This window comes from Bos javanicus, chromosome 10 (genome assembly GCF_032452875.1).
Source record: "Bos javanicus breed banteng chromosome 10, ARS-OSU_banteng_1.0, whole genome shotgun sequence".
NCBI classification, from domain to species: Eukaryota; Metazoa; Chordata; class Mammalia; order Artiodactyla; family Bovidae; genus Bos; species Bos javanicus.
In genome coordinates, this window is record NC_083877.1 from 49,595,117 (window position 1) to 49,611,445 (window position 16,329).

Genomic DNA, 16,329 nt, shown 5'->3' on the forward strand with positions numbered 1-16,329 from the left:
ATCTGAGGTTATTGATATTGCAAGTTAGTTAAATAGTTTAAGGTATTGTTCTTCTCAGGGACTCATAGATGCAAATAAATGAATTTCTAGTGCTAGATTTCAGATGTCATAGCAAGTTGGATGAGGCTGTGATATTTATATGTCTGAAATCATACCCAGTCTTTAGGCCAGCTTTGTTGCTTCATCATCCCATGCGTTGGGTTGGCCAAGAAGTTTATTCAGGTTTTTCCCATAACATCTTACAGGAAAATCCAAACACACTTTTTGGCCAGTCAACCCAATACATAAACACTTGAATACTTATGAGAGGAATCGCTGGTCGCCTTGGTGAGGGTCGACTGAACAGGGCTGTGTGGTGCCTATTGGCATATGACCAGTTACCACCTCATCAAGTAACCTCGTTTGAAAACATCATCCTGAAAGCAGGAAAGATCACTCTCAGCTTCATATTCTTCTGTAACCTTGGTATTTCTAGATTCTATCTATTTCCTCAGCTTCTTGACTTGCAGCTAAGACTCGTGCTCTCTGTCACCACAGCCGTGAAGAGAAGGATCACCTACAGGTATGATTTATTCGTAAAGGGCCACAGGCAGGATTCCTAATGGAGAAATCATTCCAGACAGCCTTTTCATAGCAAAGATGGGTTTACCAATGTGAAATGTCAAGATGACTTAGATTAATTCAGGTCCCAACTCATGTTCACGGTAAGCATCCAATATTTGAGACTATTCATCTTTTAAGGTCACACAGATATCTAAGATAATACATTGGGGTAGACCCTGCCAAAAAAGGGGGCTTGGGGTATGAGATTGCAATTCAGATTGTGAAGTGAGTGAAAGTATCATATTTTCTTGATTCAAATGTGCACTTTTTCCCTTATAGTTTGTAAAATTACCTCAGAGTTCATAAATATGCTTAATGTGGTATTTTGTTATTTTCTCCCCAAATATCTGTTACTAAATCTTATAAGCAACATTTTCTTAGAATTCAGGAAATATCTTGCATTGTCTCTAGGCTGGAAGGTCTTATTCACAACTTGTGTGCATTTTGGCTTATGAAACCACCACAGCCAACTCTCTTCTACTGCTGATGAGAGGAAGGCCAGGCAACCCTTTAAAAACAAATCAAGGCATTCAGGTGGCAGAAAACACAGCTTTACTATGATCAATGGCTAGGCTAAACTGACTCAGAGCTGGGGAAAAGCTCTCAAGGCCAAGTTGTAGGTGTTGTGGGGAAACCTAACCCAAGGTCCCATAGCAGATAGAATGTGAAGGATGTATCTGATATTGGAGCCCAGGGCATAGAATATGCAAGTTCAGAGCAATGCAGGTTTCAGAGGCTGGAAGCACCAACTGATATATATGTACTTGGAAAAAGTTTTGAAAGGGTACATCCCTAAATGTTCACAGTTGGGAATGTGGTGTTGGTGGAAAGAAATTTAAGGATTCTTACTTTTACGTTTCACACTTTTGTTGCTAAAATATTATTTAGTAAGTATATAATTTTTTAATTGAAGGAGATATAAAAATTACTAAGGAGAAAAAATTTGCAGGTTTTAAGCTACAGGCCTGGCAAATCCAGAATAATTTGTTTAGACAGCAGTTGGCACCTGCTCTGCTTCTCTATGCCCAGAGCACAATGCTATGTCTCTCGGGGATGCCCCTGACAAAACGGGGCTCCAGATGGTCTCCTATGGAGACAGTGGGGTCAAGACCCCTTCTGGAGTGATTTCCTGGGCAGTTTGAAGGAGACAACCTAGTTATAGACTGCAGAGGTTACTGGCTCAAGAGCTCCCCAGGAGGGGCGCTGAGGTTCCCCTTCTCTGAACCTGGAACGGTGTATGACTTGTTCCATGCTGATGGCAGAGGGGAGGCTCAGCTGCCCTGTTTTATGAAAGTGAACATTAAATTATCTTCCTATGCTTTAGGTCCTTTGACTAGTATCAACCTAGAAGGGATCTTGGTTTCCCTCAAGTGCCAAGATCTGGGAAAGCTAGACATCTCCATTGTTCCTGTTTCCAGGTACCACGTGAAAGCAAAGTAAAGTGGAAAAGAAAAACCTTTGCTTTTTCTCTAACATACATGGAACAAGAACAGGAAGATATGGGGTGGCCTGTCTGTGACTGCTAGCGAAAAGCATTTCCTATAAATCTTCATTCATCATTTGAATAAAAGCAGGGAGAGGATGCCATGGAAACATCTAACACCGTTTCTTTCTTTTCTAAGATGTTAGCTCAGAGGCTTTCCCTTCAATTTATTTGAATTCTTGCTTTTCCAGAGTCTCCTGCATCCACATTGCATTTTCCTTCTCTGTCGTTGGCTAGTAAATATTTCTAAACATCATCTGTACTTGAAATACTTCTGCAACTTTGAAAACTAAGTCCTGGAAACCTGTGTCTCTGTCTGGGTGTGTGTATGGGTTTTAAAGTGGATGCTTTTTCTGAGTTGAAACAGAATTGGCAAAGAATTCATTAACTTTAACCAGGGTGAGTAATCATGCCTGGACCTCCATGGTAAAAGTTCTTGAAAAATGTTATTCTTGTTAAAAAAAAAATAGCAGAATGGCTTGATGGTGGTGTTTCCCCCTCAACCCACTTCCCTTCCTTACTGGGAGATTATAGCCAAATGGGCCTGGGGTGAAGGATGAACCTGAAGGAAATATTCCAAGTCTCAGGCAGTGACGAATAGAATCTCTGAGTTGCTTTGCTGGCTGCTGCTGCTCACCTTAGTGCCTATCTTTTCCCTTCAGACTTCAGTAGTTTTTGTTTTTTTTCCCCCCAGTGTCCTCCTTTGAAAAAGATTGATGTGGCTGGCAATGGAGAGGGGATTAACATGAATAACAAATTATTCTTACACGTTTGAAGTTATAGGCCTATTATACTTGCCCTTTAGGGAAACACTGGGCTTTACTGAGCTATTGTTATTCTCAACAAATTTCAGTAGTTATTAGTACTAGAAGTTGGGTTGCTTGGTTTCAACTCAGCTTCTACAAAGTGTACCTTTTAGGAGGCTGTTCTGCCTATGTGATTCACAGTGAAGGAGGCTGCCTGGGGTAGGACAGTATTTCCCTTCCCTAAGATTTGCAACTAAGTTTTAAACTAAATCGTTTTCATCACGGGCCTCAGGGGTGACAAAGAAGGGTAGGTAGAGGGAATCTAGACAAACTGCATTTGTTCAGGACAAGGTGGAAGAGAGAGTGTGTGGGCCACAGAGAGGAATGCATGGTAAGTCGCTTCAGTCATGTTCAACACTGTGTGACCCCATGGACTATAGCCCGCCAGGCTCCTCTGTCCGTGGGGATTCCTCTAGGCAAGACTACTGTGGTGGGTTGCTGTGCCCTCCTCCAGGGGATCTTCCTGTCCCAGGGTTCGAACTTACGTCTCATATGTCTCTTACTTCGGCAGGCAGGTTCTTTACCACTAGCGCCACCTGAGAAGCCAAGAGGAACAGCTTGTTATGAAAACTCAGGATACTGGTTGGAAAACAGAAAAGAAATAGAAACAGCAGGTTCAAATCTCTGATCTAGACCAAATCTATTGTGTGATTGTGGTAACTACCTAACTCCTTAAAACCACTGTGTGCTCATCTGTAATATGGGTCTGGTAAAATACTAGTTTCAGGCAATTTGGAGAAGTACATACAATAATGACAAATGTTTACTGTGTTCATGCTCTTTACAACTGTTGTTTCTAGTGCTGCTGATACTAGCTTGCCTGTGTCTTGTATCTGAAGTTCTGGTGATAATCTTGAAAAAGAGGGCCCTCCCAAGAGCTGTGTAAAGTATCTGCATGGAAGAATAGGAGTCATATCAATATAATACATTACATTAAACATTTATCTATGCATCCGTATTCAAACCCCAGCATTGCCAGTGACTAGCTGTGTCATTCGCAGAAAGTTACTTGCTGTTTCCATGGCTCCATTTCTTTGTCTGTAAACCAGCAGTACTGATTTCACTAGGTTGTCATGAGAATTAGATAAGATGAAGCATGGTACCACACTTAGATGAGTACTCTGAAGTTGACATAACAGGTCCCCAAACCTCCTGGGCAGTTCTGTGCCTTTTATGATGATAGGATGAGAACACGTATGACTCTTCACTTCTTAGGGGGTGCTCCTGTTCCACTCCCCAGAGGTAGGTCCACCTGCCCCACAGGGGTACCATCCTGGCACTTATGGAGCGGTTGTGTTAGTCCATTTCTGGGTGGAGGCTGCTGTGGCATTGATGCCTACGAGCAATGTCTCTACTCTGGACTGTGCTTTTTCCTTCAGGACAGTGACCATCTACTGCCTGAGTTACAACAACATTCCAGATCTTGCCTTTAACAAGAAACTCTAAATCCCCAAATCCCAGACAGTCATGTCTCCTTCTGTGGAAAAAAAAAAAAAAAAAAAGCAAGATTTGCTTCCGCACCCCATCACCATATGGAACCATCCCATCTGGGTGAAATTTCTGATGGAAGGGAAGTAGATGAATGAAAACTTGGTGGAATTAAGATCAGATGTTTCTTTCAATATAAGGGTGATGACCACCACACAACACCCCGATTGAGAGTGACACGGAAGGCAGCAAATGATCTAAGGCAGTTATAATTCTGTACCAGGAAGAAAAGGTGCATCTTATGTTTTACACATCTTGTGTTTTATACAAACCTTGGTTTGAAAACCTGGATTTCCAAAGAGAATACCATTGTCACAAGAAAAACTGGGGCATACTGAGATTGAGTTTGTTTGCACAGAAATCAATTCAAATCAGGCAGTATTCAATCTAGCCGATATAAAGGAGCTCTAAGGAATTGTACAAAATCAAAGACTCTTATAGCCAGATGGAATGGGAACAAAGAAATTATATTAGACAAAAAAGTGTGTTGGTTATTGCAAAGTCATTTTACTTCAGAGAATGGCAGGGGTCTATATGTCAGATTACCTAACTAGTGCTGATCATGTGATTCCTGACCTAAGATTTCATTTCTGAGAGAGTTGAAACTGCTTGGTTTGGTGACAGAGGGCTTGGCATATGATTCCATTTGGGGCTTGTTATTTTTTTGAAAAATTCCCCCCTTTGGATCAGACTCTCGGTGTAACTGAGAGATGTGAACAAGATTTAAGGTATTAGCACTACACCCAGCTACTGCTCTGAGGTTTTCCCGGTTTCTGCTGATCCTCTCTGTGGTATCCACAGGTCACCATGTTGGGTTCATATTCTTTACCTCCTCTCTTCTTTCCTTTTCTTACACTCTAATCTTAGGAAGTCTAGTCATTTGCTTGGTGGTTAGTGGCTGTGAGTATGCATTTAAAGCTTTTAAGAGAATACAGCATACCAGGCAGACTACCATGATTATTATAAGCAGGATAATTCCTACTGTCTGGAGTGTACTTTGGAGCCGTAGTCCGCACGACTGAAATCACTGAGAATCAAATGAAAGAAGGACCCCATTTCAGGAGTCACTTAAGCCAACTGGATTGTTCAGTGATCTTACGTAACTGAGTCTCAGCTTCCCTGGAAGTGTCAATCCAAGTACAATAAGTGGTGTTGGCCACAGCACAAACACTTCTTTGCTTGGCTAAAAGACGATCTAGGGCTATGCTATTATCAGGAACAATGGCCAGAGAATCGATGGATCATTTGGGGGCAGGTATTGCTTTAGCAACAGGTTATATAGTATTTTCCAGAGTTAAGGAGAGATTCCTGATCACAGCTTCATTTGCACTTACTCTTAGCCAGGGCAGTAAGCATCTGGCACAGGAAGCTAATTTTGAATCATGAATGCCTCTTGGTAATTACCATTTGTTCTCTGGCCTAGGACTGGAAAGGTCATAGCCACAGAGGTCAGTAAAACTTAAGGGTCGGTGGACTGCACAGGTGGTTTTATTCTAGTCATCCTTGCCTATGCGCCTTTTTCATATAGAGCCTAGATGGACGTTTCCTTGGGTTTCTGCTTGTTAATCAGTGGCAGGGAAATGGACTACCCTGGATAAAAAGTCTGACACAATAGAGAGGGGGCTCAATTTGTTCCAGAGAAACTGAGACATCGGAAAACAGGGAAAACTTTGTGGTTCGCCAAACTAAAGTAGGAGAAGGCAATGGCACCCCACTCCAGTACTCTTGCCTGGAAAATCCCATGGATGGAGGAGCCTGGTGGGCTGTATAGTCCATGGGGTCGCTAAGAGTCGGACACGACTGAGCGACTTCACTTTCACTTTTCGCTTTCATGCATTGGAGAAGGAAATGGCAACCCACTCCAGTGTTCTTGCCTGGAGAATCCCAGGGACAGGGGAGCCTGGTGGGCTGCTGTCTATTGGGTCGCACAGAGTCAGACATGACTGAAGCGACTTAGCAGCAAACTAAAGTATCCCCAGCATTGTGGCAGATCCAGCAGTCATTTGAAGGTTGGATTACTCCTCCTTGCTATGGCCTGATATATGTAAACAACAGGCTTCCCTGGTGGTGCAGCGGTAAAGAATCTGCCTGCCAGTGCAGGTTCAATCCCTGGGTTGGGAAGCTCTCCTGGAGTAGGAAATCTGCTCCAGTATTCTTGCCTGGAAAATCCCAGGGACAGAGCCTGGCAGGCTAGACCAGGCTTTAATCAAGAGCAGACCAATAATCCGATAAAGCTTTGTGTTAACAGAAAACAAAATTATAATTTGGTACCAGTGTATATTTGATATTAAAATGTATTATTTAAAAACAAATCCATTCTAATTTTAGCTTGACTGCACATAAAATTCCTTTCCCAAGGTTCTTTTTCTATAAATCTTCCACAACATTTTTATATCCATTCAGATTTCACCTTATGTCTTTTTCTTCTTTCTCATTCTGGAACAAGGAATCTTCTTACTTTCCTTACCAACTTGTCTTGTATGTTGTTTCCTTTCACCCTTATTATTTCTAGTAAGTTTTAATTGCATATATTGATTAGAATTGTTAACCCTTAGAATTCTTTGTTCTTAATGAAAAATATGAAATAAGCAATTGTGGATTATCTGTTATATTAGAATTCTATAGATTGGCAAATTTATAAATATATAATTTCTAGAAGCATATTCTTCCTAGTAGTAAATTTTCCACTGTAGCCCAAAACATGTTTACTAATAGACCCAAATGTCTTTGATTCCTCTATAAAAAGAAAGTGAAAATAAATAAACCTGTGTTCAGTAATTGATGTTTCAGTATTTTATCTTATTTGAAAATGATCTAGATATTGAGTGAATATCTGTAATTTTACTTGCCTCAATATAACTTTGAAGTTTCAAGTTCTCAGAAAAGTTTTGGAAAGTATTTTCAAGTAGACATGCTATGAAACATAATTTTTTTTTAATTGGAAGATAATTGCTTTACAATGTTGTGGTGGCCTCTGCCGTACATTAATGTGTATCAGTCATAATTATCTGTATCCCCTCCCTCTTGAGACTCCTTTCTACCCCCATCCCAGCCCTCTAGGTCCTCGCAGAGCTCTAGGATGGGCTGCTTGTGTTATATGGCAGTTTCCCACTAGTTATCTATTTTACACACGATGCTGTGTATATGTCATGCTACTTTCTCAATTCCTCCTGCCCTGTCCTTCCACTGCTGTGTCTACCAGACTATTCTCTATGTCTGCATTTCTTCTCTGTAATGAACTTCTGTAATGAACCTATTCATCAGTACTAGTTTTTCTAGATTCCATATATGTGCATTAATGTATGATAGTTGTTCTTCTCTTTCTGATTTACTTCACTCTGTATAACAGGCTCTAGGTTTATCCACCTCACTACAACGAACTCTAATCCATTCCTTCTTATGGCTAATACTCCATTGTATATATGTACCACAACTTCTTTATCCATTCATCTGTCAACATAACTGTTATTTAAAAGTTGATTTGTAAACTTTTGTCTTATATCTGTTTAATTTACTTGTTCTTAATAAGTATGCTTAGATTCAGTTCAGTTCAGTCGCTCAGTCATGTCCAACTCTTTGCAACTCCATGAATCGCAGCACGCCAGGCCTCCCTGTCCATCACCATCTCCCGGAGTTCACTCAAACTCATGTCCATCGAGTCGGTGATGCCATCCAACCATCTCATCCTCTGGCATCCCCTTCTCCTCCTGCCCCCAATCCCTTCCAGCATCAGAGTCTTTTCCAGTGAGTCAACTCTTCGCATGAGGTGGCCAAAGTATTGCAAAAAAGCAAAATGGCTGTCTGGGGAGGCCTTACAAATAGCTGTGAAAAGAAGAGAAGCGGAAAGCAAAGGAGAAAAGGAAAGATATAAGCATCTAAATGCAGAGTTCCAAAGAATAGCAAGGAGAGATAAGAAAGCCTTCCTCAGTGATCAATGCAAAGAAATAGAGGAAAACAACAGAATGCTTAGATTACTCATGAATATTTCACAAGACTTTAAACAGCTAACAATCATCTTAAGTTATTTTTCTTATTGACAGATTCTGTAATAGAGATAGCATAAGCTGTTTTGACCTTTAGTAAGGAAGAATTGATACTTTTGAACTGTGGTGTTAGAGAAGACTCTTGAGAGTTCCTTGGACTGCAAGGAGATCCCACCAGTCCATCCTAAAGGAGATCAGTCTTGGGTGTTCATTGGAAGGACTGATGTTGAAGCTGAAACTCCAATACTTTGGCCACCTGATGCGAAGAACTGACTCATTTGAAAAGACCCTGATGCTGGGAAAGATTGAGGGCAGGAGGAGTAGGGGATGACAGAGGATGAAATGGTTGGATGGCATCACCGACTCAATGGACATGAGTTTGGGTAGGCTCCAGGAGTTGGTGATGGACAGGGAGAACTGGCATGCTGCAGTTCATGAGGTCACAAAGAGTTGGACATGTTTGAGCGACTGAACTGAACTGAAGGAATAAAAGTATTATATTTAATGCTGGTATCTCTGTGCTGTGTCTTTTTAAATTAAACCAACAAACCTAAACTAGCTTTTATTTACTGATTATCCTAGATCATGAGCTTCCCACGTGGTTCAGTGGTAAAGAATCCACCTGCCGATGCAGGAGACACAGGTTTAATCTCTGGGTCAGGAGGATACTCTGGAGGAGGAAATGGCAACCCTGTCTGGCATTCTTCCTAGAAGATCCCATGAACAGAGGAGCCTGGCCAGCTATTGTCCATAGGGTCACAGAGTTGGACACGACTAAGCATGCATGCACACACACATCCTAGATCATGTGAACTTGAAAAACATTTGGATTAGTTTCTATATTTCTGAAGTGTTTTTTATTTACACAAACACTTATTTATCTTTAAGTCAATTAAGCAGAGCTGTTTACGAATCAATTTTGGTGATACTGTTGGAGGTGAAAAAAATCACATTTTTAACATATACAGACATATATAAACATACAAGCAGATGTAAAGAGATTTTATAGCTTTTAAAAAAATTTTAATTCAATTTTTAATTAGAGGATAATTACTTTGCAATATTGTGCTGATTTCTGCCATACATCACCATGACTCAGCCATAGGTATACATATGTCCCCCCCGCCTTAAACCTCCCTCCCGCCTCTCTTCCCATCCCACTCCTCTAGGTTGTCACAGAACTGGCTTTGAGTTTTCTGTGTCCTGAAGCAAATTCCCACTGACTGTCTACTTTACATATGGTAATGTGTATGCTTTAGTGCTATTCTCTCAAATCATGCCACCTGCTCTCTCCCTGACTATGTCCAAAAGTCTGTTCTCTGTGTCTGCATCTCCATCACTGCCCTGTAGACAGGTTCATCAGTACCCTCTTTCTAGATTCCATGTATATGCATTAATATACGGTATTTGTCTTTCTCTTTCTGACTTACTTCACTTTGTGTAATAGGCTCTAGGTTCATCCACCTCATTAGAACCAACTCAAAGGCATTCCTTTTTATAGCTGAGTACTATTCAGTTGTGTATATGTACCCCAACTTCTGTATCTATTCATCTTTCAATGGATATCTAAGTTGCTTCCAGTCCTAGCTATTAATTTTAGCCACAAAAAGGTATGATTACTGCAAACTCACCAGGTTATAAAAGAACATATGTGCGTGCTTGGTCGTGTCTGACTCTTTGCAACCCTATGGACTGTAGCCAGCCAGGCTCCTCTGTCCATGGGACTTTCCAGGCAAGAATACTGGAGTGGGTTACCATTTCCTCCTCCAGGGGATCTTCCCTACCCAGAGGTTGAACCCATGTCTCCTGCATTGGCAGGTGGATTCTTTACCACTGAGCCACCTGGGAAACCTACAAAAGAACATTTGCATCCAAAGTTGTATGATATGTTAAGGTTATCTGCTTGGATGGTGTAAACTTTTTACTAATATTTGTAGAAGAAATTTTAAGGCCAAGTTTTCCAAATAGCCTTTTCCTTTTCTTTTTCTCTTTCTGATATGAATTACCTTGATTCTTGAAGAATACCAGGGAGAACGTTTATATCTTAAAATGCATAGAGGAAGAATGCAAGTTCCACCAAGAGGGACTTTTGTTTCCTAAGCACAGGTATTTTACAATATCTGCAAGCCTTTTGACATGATAGTAGAGGATCTGAGATTGGTAAAAAGGATAGGTGGGCTTTGAGTTGTTTCTAGCATCGCATTTCTATTCTTGAAAAGATGTGTAGGACAATACAGTTGTATTTAATTCCTCAGAAAAAAACTGGATTGCAACCTGAATGATATCAAGATTCCAACCTGTTTGTCCAACTACATCATCTTCGATTTGCTTCTTTATATCAGACAGAAGATCTTCAGCTAAGAGGGAAATCAAAAGAGCCCTATGTTCTAGATTTAGAGCTGTGTTTCTTTGAAATGTTTTGGTAGATCCTCCCACCAAAAGGCTTCAGAATGTTTTTCTTTCCCTCTGGGTACATAAGTTCACTTTAGGTTAAGGGAGAAGGTCTAAAAAAAGTTCCTTTCAGGCTCTGAATATCAGATACCAATTTGGCTAACTTTTGACCATAGGGCTACTTTTAAAACATCCTTTTGATTATCTTTGTCAGATTTGAACCAAGACAAATAGTAAGTACTCCTAGAAGTATAGAACAGCTTCATGAACATGAGAGGTATCCTCAAATAGGGTGCAAAAGATACTTACTCAAGAGCGATAGCCATTCCTAAAGATAACCAAAAAAAAAAAAAAGAAGAAGAAGAAAGATTTAGTAAATCCTCTGAGAGTTGGCAACAGTTGGTAGAACCCTAGCCACAAATAGACTGCAATTCATCTTTGTGTCTGGCTGTATTTTTAGGTCCTCTCTAAGTTCTCAGACACAAAATGAGACATACAAGGGCAAATCTATCCCAAGAAGAGAACAGACCAACAACCAATGGGTACCCAAAAGCACGGTCATGAGTCATAATTCAAAGATCTGATTCTTATATATTTTGTCTGCCAATCTGAATTTGGACAGAAAGGGACAACATAAAATTTTACCATCTTTTCTCAATCAGGTACTGCAGATAGAAATCTGGGAGAACTGAATTTGGTTTGAGTTCTCACTTTTTGCCAGCTTCTGCTGGTTTTCTCAGGAGCCCATCTGCAAATGTGGAGAGAATGGATGTCCCTGTGAGTCTCAGCCTGGTCGCCAGGTGCTGTAGAGGAGGAAAAATAATTTTTCCTCTATTCTTTACGGTCAGTGCTTGACTGAGACCCTCTAGGGCACCTCCTAAATGGATAAGCTTGGTGGTGGTTTAGTCACTAAGTCATGTCCGACTCTTGTGACCCCATGGACTATAGCCTGCCAGGCTCCTCTGTCCATGGGATTCTCTAGGCAAGAATACTGGAATGGGTTGCCATTCTCTAGGGCGCCTCCTAAATGGATAAGCTCATCTAGGTTAAAAGTTCTCCACTGTGGTCACTGTACTCTAGCATTATCTTTGATAAGATCAATCTTCCTGTTCAACCTTAAAACAGAATTTTATTCACACTGAACCTAGGCCAGCTTAAAGTGAGACCAAGTCTGATCCTGGACCCCATCTGGTTTCAAGTTCAGCCCAATCCGACCCCAGATACTATCTGGTTTAAGTCAGACTCAGTCTGACTCCAGCCAATTTATGGACCCTGAAAAAAGAAATTGTTGAATAAAGTCTGAAAGCTCATAATGTAAAAACTTTTGAACTAAGTTCTAAGAGAGACTTGCCCACACCTCCAGAGACAGAGAGAAAGCAGCGAGCTCAAGCAGCCCTCAGGTGCCTAAGCTTCGCTGTTTGCTGCTTCTGGGAATCTTGGAGGTCTCCTCAGTTTCCTCTTCTAAAGATAAACTGAGGTGTTTTAAACACTTTGAGTTGATTTGAACAAAAATTGATTAGAATCAGGCAGCATTCAGTCTAGCAGATAGAAAGGCACTTTGAGGAGTGAGGAGCTGTATAAAATGACAGTCTTCTATAGGCAGAGTGGAGCAGGAACGAGGAAGTTACACTAGGGGAAAAGTGGGTTGTTTATTGCAAGGTTACTTTCCTTTAGGGGATAGTGGGTGTCTATCAGACAGATTACCTAACTATTGCTTGTTAGGCAATTCCGGATTGGCTGGTTTAAGATTCTGTTTCAGGGAGGGCCAAAATTGTAATAAAGTTAGTTCTTGGTTTGATGACATGGGTTTAGCCTAAGTGACTCCATTTCAGGGCCTTTTGTCTTGTTTTTTAAACTACCAATAACCAGTAGCTTAAATACAACAGTTTAATATTTTCAAGGTCTTTTACATCTAATTGGTCATTTTCATTTTAGAGATAAGGAAATAGAATTTACTATAAACAGCCTGCTTGTTGATCTCTTATTTCCTGGGATATTTAAAATATTATTCTGCTAACAACATCCTACTTTCTTCTACTTTTTCAGCAATATATTTTTTTTAAACAATAACTTTTTTATTTTGGAGTATAACTGATTAACAATGTTATGACAGTTTCAGGTGGACTACAAAGGGATTCAGCCATACATATACATGTATCCATTCTCCCCCCAGACTCCCCTCCCATCCAGGCTGCCACACAACATTGAGCAGTTTGCTGTGCTGTACAGTAGGACATTGTTTGTTATCCATTTTAAATGTAGCAGTGTGTACATGTTGGCCCCAAACTCCCTAACTATCCCTGCCCTTCATCATTTCCCCACTGGCAATTGTGAGTTTATTTTCTAAGTCTGTGAGTCTCTTTCTGTTTTGTAAGTTCATTTGTATCGTTTCTTTCTAGATTCCACATATAAGGGACGTCATATGATATTTCTCCTTCTCTGTCTGACTTACTTCACTTAGTAAGACAATCTCTAGGTCCAACCTTGTTACTGTAAATGACATTATTTCATTCTTTTTAATGGCTGAGTAATATTCCATGGTATATCAGTTCAGTTCAGTTCAGTCACTCAGTCGTGTCCGACTCTTTGCGACCCCATGAATCGCAGCACTCCAGGCCTCCCTGTCCGTCACCAACTCCCAGAGTTCACTTAGACTCACGTTCATCGAGTCAGTGACGCCATCCAGCCATCTCATCCTCTGTTGTCCCCTTCTCCTCCTGCCCCCAATCCCTCCCAGCATCAGAGTCTTTTCCAATGAGTCATCTCTTCGCATGAGGTGGCCGAAGTACTGGAGTTTCAGCTTTAGCATAATTCCTTCCAAAGAAATCCCAGGGCTGATCTCCTTCAGAATGGACTGGTTGGATCTCCTTGCAGTCCAAGGGACTCTCAAGAGTCTTCTCCAACACCACAGTTCAAAGGCATCAATTCTTTGGCACTCAGCTTTCTTCACAGTCCAACTCTCACAGCCATACATGACCACTGGAAAAACCATAGCCTTGACATTACTTTGTTGGCAAAGTAATGTCTGTGCTTTTGAATATGCTATCTAGGTTGGTCATAACTTTTCTTCCAAGGAGTAAGCGTCTTTTAATTTCATGCTGCAGTCACCATCTGCAGTGATTTTGGAGCCCCAAAAATAGTCTGACACTGTTTCCACTGTTTCCCCATCTATTTCCCATGAAGTGATGGGACCAGATGCCATGATCTATGTACCACATATTCTTTATCCATTCCTCTGTCAATGAACATTTAGTTTGTTTGCATTTAGGCTACTATAAACAGTGCTTCAGTGAACACAGGGGTGCCTGTATCCTTTCAGACCATGTTTTTCTCCAGATATATGTCCAGGGGTAGGATTGAAGGGTCATATGATCATATACTTATGATGTAAAACTCGATATAGAAAGGAAACAAAAAATTGTGGTATATAACAATACATTTTACAATTAATAAATTTTTAGGTTTTGATGCAGAATTGTATAATGCAATGCGGTGGTATGATCCATAAGACAAATTAGAGATTAAATTTAAAATACCAAATCATAGAGTACCATAGGGAGTGTGGACTGTTAATGGGGCCCAATTTAAAATTTATACTTGAACATCTATTGTGATCTATGAGTATGCCTCAGTGATGACATGTATGTATTACCTCATCTGATCATGAACCAAAAGTCTAAAATTTGAGACTTCAGTCGGCAGGAGGCTCAGGCCACATGGCCCCACTCTGCCTGTCACACGTGGATGCTTGGTATAAAGTGTCCCCTTGAGTTGGTTGACAGAGGTCTGGACCTGATTGACTCGAGTCCCACTCCTCCCCCTTCTCAAGTCCTATCACCATCATTTTGGGAAGGTGGCATCCTCCTTGTGCCTTCTTTCCACTCCCCTCCTGAGAGAGAGACTGTAGCTCTCTCTACTGACGGGATCCCCAGAACAGTGCTCTTCACGTGTGATACACAGACTCTTGCTAGTCTGCAAATCTTTGAGATCAGGTAAACATATACACTGACGGAAAGCATGAGCAACTTTTATAGAAATTTGACACAACTGCAACATCAAAGTACTACTGAAACATAGTTTTATCTTGAATTTAATCTTTTCTAAATTAGGCTTATCTTTTTAAGCCTTTTAATTTATTCACTCATCTATTTTTAATGTTTTTTGGCTATGCCATGCTTTATGGCATGTGAGATCTTAGTTCCCTGACCAGGAATCAAAGCTGTGCCCCTGCATTGGCAGTGCAGAGTCTTAACCATGGGATTGCCAGGGAAGTCCCCAGCCTAGTCTTTTTTTTTTTTTTTCTTAAAAAAAAGCTGTCTTGCTCTTGGGATTGGATCTAGGTTGCGTTAACATGGTGAAACGCACCAAGAAGGTCAGAATCATGGGCAAATACGGGACCCGTTATGGTGCCTCCCTCGGGAAAATGGTGAAGAAAATTGAAATCAGCCAGCACGCCAAGTATACCTGCTCCTTCTGTGACAAAACCAAGATAAAGAGATGAGTTGTGGGCATTTGGCACTGTGGTTCCTGCATGAAAACAGCATGAAAACACCACTTCTGCTGTCACAGTAAAGTCTGCCATCAGAAGACTGAAGGAATTGAAGGACCAGTAGAAGCACCACCGTTTGATAATGTTGCTAGCCTATAATAAATCGGTTAATTTATGTTAAAAAAAAAAAAGCTTGTCTTTTTTATGTTTCATATTTCTTTTTTGAAGGAATTTGTTTTTTTTGTTTTTGTTTTTTTTTTACAAAAGTACTGGCCTGTGGCTGACTGGAAGGAAAGAAAGTAGACTCTTTATCACAGATAACTGAATAATTTGAGGTGTGTCCACATAAAGCTTAAGTGTGGGGACTCTAGAGTTACAGGGCCTGGAGAGGTGCCCTGGTTTTCTGGATGACTGTGTGAGTGTATTATCTGCATGACTTTGGGGAGCATATCCTATTCTGCCTTGATTTCTCTATCTCTATAATGGAGGTGGTGGTAATCGTACCTACATCATTGGATTGTGAAGAGTAAAGAAGTTAGTAGTAGGTTAACAGTAGGCTCTTAGAAAAGTGTCTTTTGCAGGGTATGGGGTCATAGTGCTTTCAGTTCAGTTCAGTTCAGTCACTCAGTCATGTCTGACTCTTTGCAACCCCATGAATCGCAGCACACCAGGCCTCCCTGTCCATCACCAACTCCCGGAGTTCACTCAGACTCACGTCCATCGAGTCAGTGATGCCATCCAGCCACCTCATCCTCTGTCGTCCCCTTCTCCTCTTGCCCCTAGTCCCTCCCAGCATCAGAGTCTTTTCCAATGAGTCAGCTCTTCGCATGAGGTGGCCAACGTACTGGAGTTTCAGCTTTAGCATCATTCCTTCCAAAGAAATCCCAGGGCTGATCTCCTTCAGAATGGACTGGTTGGATCTCCTTGCAGTCCAAGGGACTCTCAAGAGTCTTCTCCAACACCACAGTTCTTTAGGTATCATCATTTGCTGTTCCAGACTTTATTCTGCATCTGTGTCTTTGCGTAAGCCAGGGCTGATGACTTAGCCCATTGTGACTTTTGAGATAGGCATTTTTGCCGTTATGT

The 16,329-nt window shown here is 41.0% G+C and overlaps 1 pseudogene; it reads left to right on the forward strand.

Moving 5' to 3' along the window:
* Positions 1-15,087: 15,087 nt before the first annotated feature.
* On the forward strand, positions 15,088-15,394 carry LOC133255422 (large ribosomal subunit protein eL43-like; annotated as a pseudogene).
* Positions 15,395-16,329: the final 935 nt, after the last annotated feature.